The sequence below is a fragment of the Bos indicus genome, chromosome 26 (assembly GCF_029378745.1).
Source record: "Bos indicus isolate NIAB-ARS_2022 breed Sahiwal x Tharparkar chromosome 26, NIAB-ARS_B.indTharparkar_mat_pri_1.0, whole genome shotgun sequence".
In the NCBI taxonomy this organism is placed as follows: domain Eukaryota; kingdom Metazoa; phylum Chordata; class Mammalia; order Artiodactyla; family Bovidae; genus Bos; species Bos indicus.
The window spans coordinates 16,231,628-16,242,919 of NC_091785.1; the positions used below are offsets into that span (position 1 = coordinate 16,231,628).

The following is an 11,292-nucleotide window of genomic DNA, read 5'->3' on the forward strand; positions in this document are numbered from 1 at the left end:
CAAATAAAAATAGCAATTGTTAGAAGAGTATAAAATCTTATTTCCAGAGTTACCACATGACAATATATAAAACACTTAAGTATGGTCCATTGACAGCTGAAAAAAAAAAAAAAAATGACACAAGCCACTGCTGAGGAAGCCCAGACACTGAACTTACTAGATAAAACCTATAAGATACATGTTTTAGATATGCTAAGAGAGATGAATGAAACCATATAAAGAACTAAAGAATATCAGAGAAGTATAAGAACAATTGGGAATATCAATAATCAGAGGAGCATTATAATAAAGAACCAAATAGAAATTCAGGAACTAGAAAGTACAATACTTGATATTTTAAAAAAATTTCCAGAAAATTTCTGGTATTGTACTTTTTACAATAAAAAGTAGTACACTGAAGTAAATCATACACTACATCTAACCATTTTAAACTGCCATTTTAAACTATGTGTATAAATAACCCATTTATAATGGAATATTATATAGTCATAAAAAGGAAGGAAATTCTGCCGTTTATGATAACACAGATGTGCCTTGAAGGCATTATGCTTCGTAGAGTAAATCAGGAAGAGAAAATGAAATACCATATGATCTTACCCATACATGAACTATAAAATAAAATCCTGAAACTCATAAATAAATGCAGAGAAAACATTGATGACTCCCAGACACTGCAAGTGGTCAAAATGAATGAACCTGGTCAAAAGGTACAAATTTCCTATTATAAAATATAAATAAATCCTGTGTATGCATGTTGAGTTGCTTCAGTTTTTTTTTTTTTTAATTAATGTACTTATTTTAATTGGAGGCTAATTACTTTACAATATTGTAGTGGTTTTTGCCATACATTGACATGAATCAGTCATGGGTATACATGTGTTCCCCATCTTGAACTCTCCTCCCTCCTCTCTCCTCATCCCATCCCTCAGGGTCATCCCAGTGCACCAGCCCTGAGCACCCAGTCTCATGCCTTGAACCTGGGCTAGCAATCTGTTTCACATATGATAATATACATATTTAAATCCTATTCTCTCAAATCATCCCACCCTCGCCTTCTCCCACAGAGTCCAAAAGACTCTTCTTTACACTGTGTCTCTCATGCTGTCTCGCATATAGGGTCATTGTTAGCATTGTTCTAAATTCCATATATATGCATTAATATACTATATTGATGTTTTTCTTTCTGACTTACTTCCCTCTGTATAATAGGTTTCAGTTTCATCCACCTCATTAGACCTGATTCAAATGCCTTCTTTTAATAGCTGAGTAATATTCCATTGTGTATATGTACCACAGCTTTGTTATCCATTCACTTGCCAATGGACATCTAGGCTGCTTCCATGTCCTGGCTATTATAAACAGTGCTGTGATGAACATTGGGGTACACGTGTCTCTTTCAATTCTGGTTTCCTCAGTGTGTATGCCCAGCAGTGGGATTTCTGGGTCATATAGCAGTTCTATTTCCAGTTTTTTTGTGGAATCTCCACACTGTTCTCCATAGTGGCTGTACTAGTTTGCATTCCCACCAACAGTGTAAGAAGGTTCCATTTTCTCCACATCCTCTCCAGCATTTACTGTTTGTAGGCTTTTTGATAGCAGCCATTATGACCAGCGTGAGATGGTACCTCATTGTGGTTTTGATTTGCATTTCTCTGATAATGAGTGATGTTGAGCATCTTTTCATGTGTTTGTTAGCCATCTGTATGTCTTCTTTGGAGAAATGTTTGTTTAGTTCTTTGGCCTATTTTTTGATTGGGTCATTTATTTTTCTGGAATTCAGCTGCAGGACTTCCTTGTATATTTTTGAGATTAATCCCTTGTCATTTGCTTTGTTTGCTATTATTTTCTCCCATTCTGAAGGCTGTCTTTTCACTTTGCTTATACTTTCCTTCGTTGTGCAAAAGCTTTTAAGTTTAATTAGGTCCCATTTGTTTATTTTTGCTTTTATTTCCAATATTCTGGGAAGTGGGTCATAGAGGATCCTGCTTGTGATTTATGTCAGAGAGTGTTTTGCCTATGTTTTCCTCTAGGTGTTTTATAGTTTCTGGTTTTACATTTAGATCTTTAATCCATTTTGAGTTTATTTTTGTGTGTGGTGTTAAAAAGTGTTCTAGTTGCATTCTTTTATAAGTGGTTGATCAGTTTTCCCAGCACCACTTGTTAAAGAGATTTTCTTTTCTCCATTATATATTCTTGCCTCCTTTGTCAAAGATAAGGTGTCCATAGGTGCATGGATTTATCTCTTATTATTTTATTTTGTTCCATTGATCTATATTTCTGTCTTTGTGCCAGTACCATGCTGTCTTGATGACTGTAGCTTTGTAGTATAGTCTGAAGTCAGGCAGGTTGATTCCTCCAGTTCCATTCTTCTTTCTTAAGATTGCTTTGGCTATTCGAGGTTTTTTTGTATTTCCATACAAATTGTGAAATTATTTGTTCTAGTTCTCTGAAAAATACCTTTGGTAGCTTGATAGGGATTGCATCAAATGTATAGATTGCTTGGGGTAGCATACTCATTTTCATTATATTGATTCTTCCACTCCATGAACACAGTATATTTCTCCATCTATTTGCGTCATCTTTGATTTCTTTCATTAGTGCTTTATAGTTTTGTATATATAGGTCTTTAGTTTCTTTAGGTAGATATATTCCTAAGTATTTTATTCTTTTCATTGCAATGGTGAATGGAATTGTTTCCTTAAGTTCTCTTTCTGTTTTCTCATTTTTGGTGTATAGGAATGCAAGGGATTTCTGTGTGTTAAGTTTATATCCTGCAATTTTACTATCTTCATTGATTAGCTCTAGTAATTTTTTGGTGGCATATTTAGGGTTTTCTATGTAGAGGATCATGTCATCTGCAAACAGTGAGCATTTTACTTCTTCTTTTCCAATCTAGATTCCTTTTATTTCTTTTTCTGCTCTGATTCCTGTGGCCAAAACTATGTTGAAGAGTAGTGTTGAGAGTGGGAACCCTTGTCCTTTTCCTGACTTTAGGGCTTCGAAGTGCTTTCAGTTTTTCACCATTGAGGATAATGTTTGCTGTGGGTTTGTCATATATAGCTTTTATTATGTTGAGGTATGTTCCTTCTCTTCCTGCTTTCTGGAGAGTTTCTATCATAAATGGATGTTGAATTTTGTCAAAGGCTTTCTCTGCATCTATTGATATAATCATATGGTTTTTATCTTTCAAATTTTAATGTGGTGTATCACATTGATTGATTTGTGGATATTGAAGAATCCTTGTATTCACGGGATAAAGCTCACTTGGTCATGATGTATGATCTTTTCAATATGTTGTTCAATTTTGTTTGCTAGAATTTTGCTAAGGATTTTCCCACCTGAGTTCATCAGTGATATTGGCCTGTAGTTTTCTTTTTTTGTGGCATCTTTGTCAGGTTTTGGTATTAGGGTGATGGTGGCCTCATAGAATGAGTTTGGAAGTTTACCTTCTTCTGCAATTTTCTGGAAGTGTTTGAGTAGGATTGGTGTCAGCTCTTCTCTAAATTTTTGGTAGAATTCTTCTGTGAAGCCATCTGGTCCTGGGCTTTTGTTTGCTGGAAGACTGTTGATTACAATTTCAATTTCCATGCTTGTGATGGATCTGTTAAGATTTTCTATTTCTTCCTGGTTCAGTTTCGTAAAGTTATACTTTTCTAAGATTTTGTCCATTTCTTCCAAGTTGTCCATTTTATTGGCATATGGTTGCTGATAGTAGTGTTTTATGATCCTTTGTATTTCTGTGTTGTCTGTTGCGATTTCTCCGTTTTCATTTCTAATTTTGTTGATTTGATTCTTCTCCCTTTTTTTCTTGATGAGTCTGGCTAATGGATTGTCAATTTTATTTATCTTTTCAAAGAACCACCTTTTAGCTTTGTTGATTTTTGCTATGGTCTCATTTTTTCTTTTGCATTTATTTCTGTCCTAATTTTTATGATTTATTTCCTTCTGCTAACCTTGGAGTTCTTCATTTCTTCCTTTTCTAGTTGCTTTAGTTGTAGAATTAGGTTATTTATTTGACTTTTTTATTGTTTCTTGAGGTAAGCGTGTATTGAGTGAACCTTCGATATAGGACAGAAATAGTATGGACCTAACAGAAGCAGAAGATATTAAGAAGAGATGGCAAGAATACACAGAAGAACTGTACAAAAAAGATCTTCACGACCCAGATAATCACGATGGTGTGATCACTCATCTAGAGCCAGACATCCTGGAATGTGAAGTCAAGTGGGCCTTAGAAAGCATCACTACAAACAAAGCTAGTGGAGGTGATGGAATTCCAGTTGAGCTATTCCAAATCCTGAAAGATGATGCTGTGAAAGTGCTGCACTCAATATGCCAGCACATTTGGAAAACTCAGCAGTGGTCACAGGACTGGAAAAGGTCAGTTTTCATTCCAATCCCAAAGAAAGGCAATGCTAAGGAATGTTCAAACTATCACACAACTGCCCTCATCTCACAGGCTAGTAAAGTAATGCTCAAAATTCTCCAAGCCAGGCTTCAGCAATATGTGAACCGTGAACTTCCAGATGTTCAAGCTAGTTTTAGAAAAGGCAGAGGAACCAGAGATCAAATTGCCAACATCCGCTGGATCATCAAAAAAGCAAGAGAGTTCCAGAAAAACATCTATTTCTGCTTTATTGACTATGCAAAAGCCTTTGACTGTGTGGATCACAGTAAACTGTGGAAAATTCTGAAAGAGATGGGAATACCAGACCACCTGACCTGCCTCTTGAGAAATTTTTATGCAGGTCAGGAAGCTACAGTTAGAACTGGACATGGAACAATAGACTGGTTCCAAATCGGAAAAGGAGTATGTCAAGGCTGTATATTGTCACCTTGCTTATTTAACTTATATGCAGAGTGCATCATGAGAAACGCTGGGCTGGAAGAAGCACAAGCTGGACTCAAGATTGCCGGGGGAAATATCAATAACCTCAGATATGCAGATGACACCACCCTTATGGCAGAAAGTGAAGAGGAACTCAAAAGCCTCTTGATGAAAGTGAAAGTGGAGAGTGAAAAAGTTGGCTTAAAGCTCAACATTCAGAAAACTAAGGTCATGGCATCCAGTCCCACCACTTCATGGGAAATAGATGGGGAAACAGTGGAAACAGTGTCAGATTTTATTTTTCTGGGCTCCAGAATCACTACAGATGGTGACTGCAGCCATAAAATTAAAAGACGCTTACTCCTTGGAAGGTAAGTTATGACCAACCTAGATAGCATATTGAAAAGCAGAGACATTACTTTGCCAACAAAGGTTCGTCTAGTCAAGGCTATGGTTTTTCCTATGGTCATGTATGAATGTGAGAGTTGGACTGTGAAGAAGGCTGAGAACCGAAGAACTGATGCTTTTGAACTGTGGTGTTGGAGAAGATTCTTGAGAGTCCCTTGGACTGCAAGGAGATCCAACCAGTCCATTCTGAAGGAGATCAGCCCTGGGGTTTCTTTGCAAGGAATGATGCTAAAGCTGAAACTCCAGTACTTTGGCCACCTCATGCGAAGAGTTGACTCATTGGAAAAGACCCTGACGCTGGGAGGTATTGGGGACAGGACGAGAAGGGGACGACAGAGGATGAGATGGCTGGATGGCATCACTGACTCGATGGACGTGCGTCTGAGTGAACTCCGAGAGTTGGTGGTGGGTAGGGAGGCTTGGCGTGCTGCGATTCACGGGGTCGCAAGAGTCAGACACGACTGAGTGACTGATTTGATCTGATCTGATCCCCTTAGCACTGTTTTTACTGAATCCCTTAGGTTTGGGGTTGCTGTGTTTTCATTTTCATTCATTTCTATGTATATTTTGATTTCTTCTGTGATTTGTTGGTTATCCAGAAGTGCATTGTTAAGCCTCCATATGTTTGTATTTTTAATAGTTTCTTTTCCTGTAGTTGACATCTTATCTTACCGCATTGTGATCAGAAAAGATGCTTGGAATGATTTGATTTTTTTTTTTTTTAATTTACCAAGGCTAATTTTATGGCTCAGGATGTGATCTATCCTGGAGACGGTTCCATGTGCATTTGAGAAAATGGTGAAATTCATTGTTTTAGGGTGAAATGTCCTATACATATCAGTTAGTTCTAACTGGTCCATTGTATCATTTAAAGTTTGTGTTTCCTTGCTAATTTTCTGTTTAGTTGATCTATCCATAGGTGTGAGTGGAGTAGTAAAGTCTCCCACTATTATTGTGTTACTGTTAATTTCCCCTTTCGTACCTGTTACCATTTGCTTACATATTGTGGTGCTCCTATGTTGGGTGCATATATATTTATAATTGTTATATCTTCTTCTTGGATTGATACTTTGATCATTATGTAGTGACCTTCTTTGTCTCTTTTCATAGCCTTTGTTTTAAAGTCTATTTTATCTGATATGACTATTGCTACTCCTGCTTTATTTCGGTCTCCATTTGCATGAAATATCTTTTTCCAGCTCTTCACTTTCAGTCAGTATGTATCCCTTGTTTTGAAGTGGGTCTCTTGTATACAGCATATATAGGGGTCTTGTTTTTGTACCCAATCAGCCAGTCTTTGTCTTTTGGTTGAGACATTCAACCCATTTACATTTAAGGTAATTATTGATAAGTATGATCCCACTGGTCATAGCAAACACCCTCTTCTAACAACACAAGAGAAGACTCTACACAAGGACATCACCAGATGGTCAACACTGATATCAGAATGATTATATTCTTTGCAGCCAAAGATGAAGAAGCTCTATACAGTCAGCAAAAACAAGACTGGGAGCTGACTGTGGCTCAGATCATGAACTCCTTATTGCCAAATTCAGACTTAAATTGAAGAAAGTAGGGAAAACCACTAGACCATTCAGGTATGACCTAAATCAAATCCCTTATGATTATACAGTGGAAGTGAGAAATACATTTAAGGGACTAGATCTGATAGACAGAGTGCCTGATGAACTATGGATGGAGGTTCATGACACTGTACAGGAGACAGGGATCAAGACCACCCCAATGGAAAATAAATGCAAAAAAGCAAAATGGCTGTCTGAGGAGGCATTACAAATAGCTGTGAAAAGAAGAGAAGTGAAAAGCAAAGGAGAAATGGAAAGATATTCCCATTTGAATGCAGAGTTCCAAAGAATAGCAAGGAGACATAAGAAAGCCTTCCTTGGCGATCAGTGCAGAGACATAGAGGAAAACAACAGAAGGGGAAAGACTAGAGATCTCTTCAAGAAAATTAGAGATACCAAGGGAACATTTCATGCAAAGATGGGCTTGATAAAGGACAGAAATGCTATGGACCTAATGGAAGCAGAAGATATTAAGAAGAGGTGGCAAGAATACACAGAAGAACTGTACAAAATAGATCTTCATGACCAAGATAATCACGATGGTGTGATCACTCACCTAGAGCCAGACACCCTGGAGTGTGAACTTAAGTGGGCCTTAGAAAGTGTCAGTATGAACAAAGCTAGTGGAGGTGATGGAATTCCAGTGGAGCTATTTCAAATCCTGAGAGATGATGCTGTGAAAGTGCTGCACTCAATATGCCAGCACATTTGGAAGACTCAGCAGTGGCCACAGGACTGGAAAAGGTCAGTTTGCATTCCAATCCCAAAGAAAGGCAATGCCAAAGAATGCTCAAACTATCACACAACTGCCCTCATCTCACAGGCTAGTAAAGTAATGCTCAAAATTCTCCAAGCCAGGCTTCAGCAATATGTGAACCGTGAACTTCCTGATGTTCAAGCTAGTTTTAGAAAAGGCAGAGGAACCAGAGATCAAATTGCCAACATTTGCTGGATCATCGAAAAAGCAAGAGAGTTCCAGAAAAAACATCTATTTCTGCTTTATTGGCTATGCAAACGCCTTTGACTGTGTGGATCACAAGAAACTGTGGAAAATTCTGAAAGAGATGGGAATACCAGACCACGTGACCTGGTTCTTGAGAAACCTATATGCAGGTCAGGAAGCAACAGTTAGAACTGGACATGGAACAACAGACTGGATCCAAATAGGAAAAGGAGTACATCAAGGCTGTATATTGTCACCCTGCTTATTTAACTTATATGCAGAGTACATCATGAGAAATGCTGGGCTGGAAGAAGCACAAGCTGGACTCAAGATTGCCGGGAGAAATATCAATAACCTCAGATATGCAGATGACACCACCCTTATGGCAGAAAGTGAAGAGGAACTCAAAAGCCTCTTGATGAAAGTGAAAGAGGAGAGTGAAAATGTCTTAAAGCTCAACATTCAGAAAATGAAGATCATGGCATCTGGTCCCATAACTTCATGGGAAATGAATGGGGTAACAGTGTCAGACTTTATTTTTGGGGGCTCCAAAATCACTGCAGATGGTGACTGCAGCCATGAAATTAAAAGACGCTTACTCCTTGGAAGGAAGGTTATGACCAACCTAGACAGCATATTGAAAAGGAGAAACGTTACTTTGCTAAGAAAGGTCAGTCTAGTGAAGGCTATGGTTTTTCCTGTGATCATGTATGGATGTGAGAGTTGGACTGTGAAGAAAGCTAGGCCCCAAAGAATTGATGCTTTTTAACTGTGGTGTTGGAGAAGACTCTTGAGAGTCCCTTGGACTGCAAGGAGGTACAACCAGTCTATTCTGAAGAAGATCAGCCCTGGGGTTTCTTTGCAAATAATGATGCTAAAGCTGAAACTCCAGTACTTTGGCCACCCCATGCGAAGAGTTGACTCATTGGAAAAGACTCTGATGTTGGGAGGTATTGGGGGCAGGAGGAGAAGGGGATGACAGAGGATGAGATGGCTGGATAGCATCACTGAATGGATGGACGTGAGTCTGAGTGAACTCCGGGAGTTGGTGATGGACAGGGAGGCCTGGCGTGCTGTGATTCATGGGGTCGCAAAGAGTCCGACACGACTGAGCGACTTAACTGAACTGATGATCCCATTGCCCTCACTTTGTTGTTTGGGGTTCGAGTTTATACACCTTTTCTCTGTTTCCTGTCTAGAGAAGATCCTTTAGCATTTGTTGAAGAGCTGGTTTGGTGGTGCTGAATTCTCTCAGCTTTTGCTTGTCTGTAATGCTTTTGATTTCTCCTTCATATTTGAATGAGATCCTTGCTGGGTACAGTAATCTGGGCTGTAGGTTTTTCTCTTTCATCACTTTAAGTACATCTGCTATTCCCTCCTGGTCTGAAGAGTTTCTATTGAAAGATCAGCTGTTATCCTTATGGGAATGCCCTTGTGTGTTATTTGTTGCTTTTCCCTTGTTGCTTTTAATATTTGATCTCCATGTTTGATCTTTGTTAATTTGATTAATATGTGTCTTGGGTTGTTTCACCTTTGATTTATCCTGTTTGGGACTCTCTGGGTTTCTTGGTGTTGTGTGGCCATTTCCTTTCCCATTTTAGGGAAGTTTTCAACTATTATCTCCTCAAGTATTTTTTCATGGCCTTTCTTTTTGTCTTCTTCTTCTGGGACTCCTGATTCGAATGTTTGGGTGTTTGACATTGTCTCAGAGGTCTCTAAGTTTGTCTTCATCTCTTTTAATTCTTTTTTCTTTTTTCCTCTCTGTTTCATTTATTTCCACCATTCTATCTTCCGCCTCACTTATCCTATCTTCTGCCTCAGTTATTCTACTGTTGGTTCTCTCCAGAGTGCTTTTGATCTCAGTTATTGCATTATTCATTATTGATTGACTCTTTTTTATGTCTTCTAGTTCCTTGCTAAATATTTCTTGCATCTTCTCAATCCTTGTCTCCAGACTATTTACTTGTAACTCCATTTTGTTTTCAAGATTTTGGATCATTTTTACTATCATTATTCTGAATTCTTTTCCAGGTAGACTCCCTATCTCCTCCTCTTTTGTTTGGCTTAGTGGGCATTTATCATGTTCCTTTACCTGCTGAATATTTCTTTGCCTTTTCATCTTGTTTAGATTGCTGTGTTTGGGGTGGCCTTTCTGTATGCTGGAAGTTTGTGGTTGCTCTTTATTGTGGAAGTTGCTCCCTGTGGACATGGTTGGACGAGTGGCTTTTCAGGGTTTCCTGGTTAGGGAAGTTTGCATCAGTGTTATGGTGGGCAGAGCTGGATCTCTTCTCTCTGGAGTGCAATGAAGTGCCCAGTAGTGAGTTCTGAGGTGTCTATGGGTTTGGTGTGACTTTTGGCCACCTGTATTTTAATGCTCTGGGTTATGTTCCTGCATTGCTGGGGAATTAGTTTGGTATGTCTTGCTCTAGAACTTGTTGGCTCTTGGGTGGAGCTTGATTTCATTGTAGGTATGGAGCCTTTTGGAGAAGGTGGTGTCACCCCACTCCAGTACTCTTGCCTGGAAAATCCCATGGACAGAGGAGCCTGGTGGGCTGCAGTCCATGGGGTCGCTAAGAGTCGGAGATGACTGAGCGACTTCACTTTCACTTTTCACTTCCATGCATTGGAGAAGGAAATGGCAACCCACTCCAGTGTTCTTGCCTGGAGAATCCCAGGGACGGCGGGGCCTGGTGGGCTGCCGTCTATGGGGTCGCACAGAGTCAGACACGACTGAATCGACTTAGCAGCAGCAGCAGCAGCATGGAGCCTTTTGGAAGGGCTCCTATCGATTAATGTTCCCTGGAGTCAGGAGTTTTCTGGTGTTCCCAAGTTTTGTGTTTAAGCCTCCTGCCTCTAGCTTTCAGTCTTATTCTTACAGTAACCTCAAGACTTCTCCATCCATATAGCACAGATTATAAAACATCTCGGTTAATGATGAAAAGATTCTCTATAGTGAGGGACACCCAGAAAATTTCACAGAGTTACATGGAGAAGAAAAGAGGGAGGAGGGAGATAGACGTGACCAGAAGGAGAAGAGGGGGAGTCTTCTCTTCTAGATTGCTAGGGAGCAATCTAGCCAGTAATCAATTCCCTATGTGCTCTCCACAGTCTGGAACACTCACAGAGGTTCACAGAGTTACATAGAGACTAGAAAAGCGAGGAGGTAGATAGTGGTGACCAGAAGGAGAAGACTGGTAGTCAAAAGGGGAGAGACCAATCTAGCCAGTAATCAGTTCCCTAAGTATTCTCCACAGCCCCAAACACCCAGAGAGATTCACAGAGTTAAGTAGAGAAGAGAAGTGGGAGGAAGGAGATAGAGGTGACCTGGGAGAAAAAGTAGAGTCAAAAGGGGAGAGGGCAATCAAGCCAGTAATCACACCCTTAAGTAAAAATGGGTACTGAAGATTAGATTTTTAAAGGTACAAAATTGATAACAAATACCCAAAAGCAAAGATTAAAAATCTGTAGTAGAGGTTAGACTCTCAAAAGTACAATATTAAAAATACAAAACAAAATCAATCACAAAAATT

The 11,292-nt window shown here is 39.2% G+C and overlaps 1 long non-coding RNA gene across 6 annotated transcripts in view; it reads right to left on the bottom strand.

The window, feature by feature from the left end:
* The window catches only part of LOC109553230 (uncharacterized), a 52,576-nt gene that overhangs the window by 18,153 nt on the left and 23,131 nt on the right, over positions 1-11,292 (bottom strand). The window lies entirely within an intron of this gene.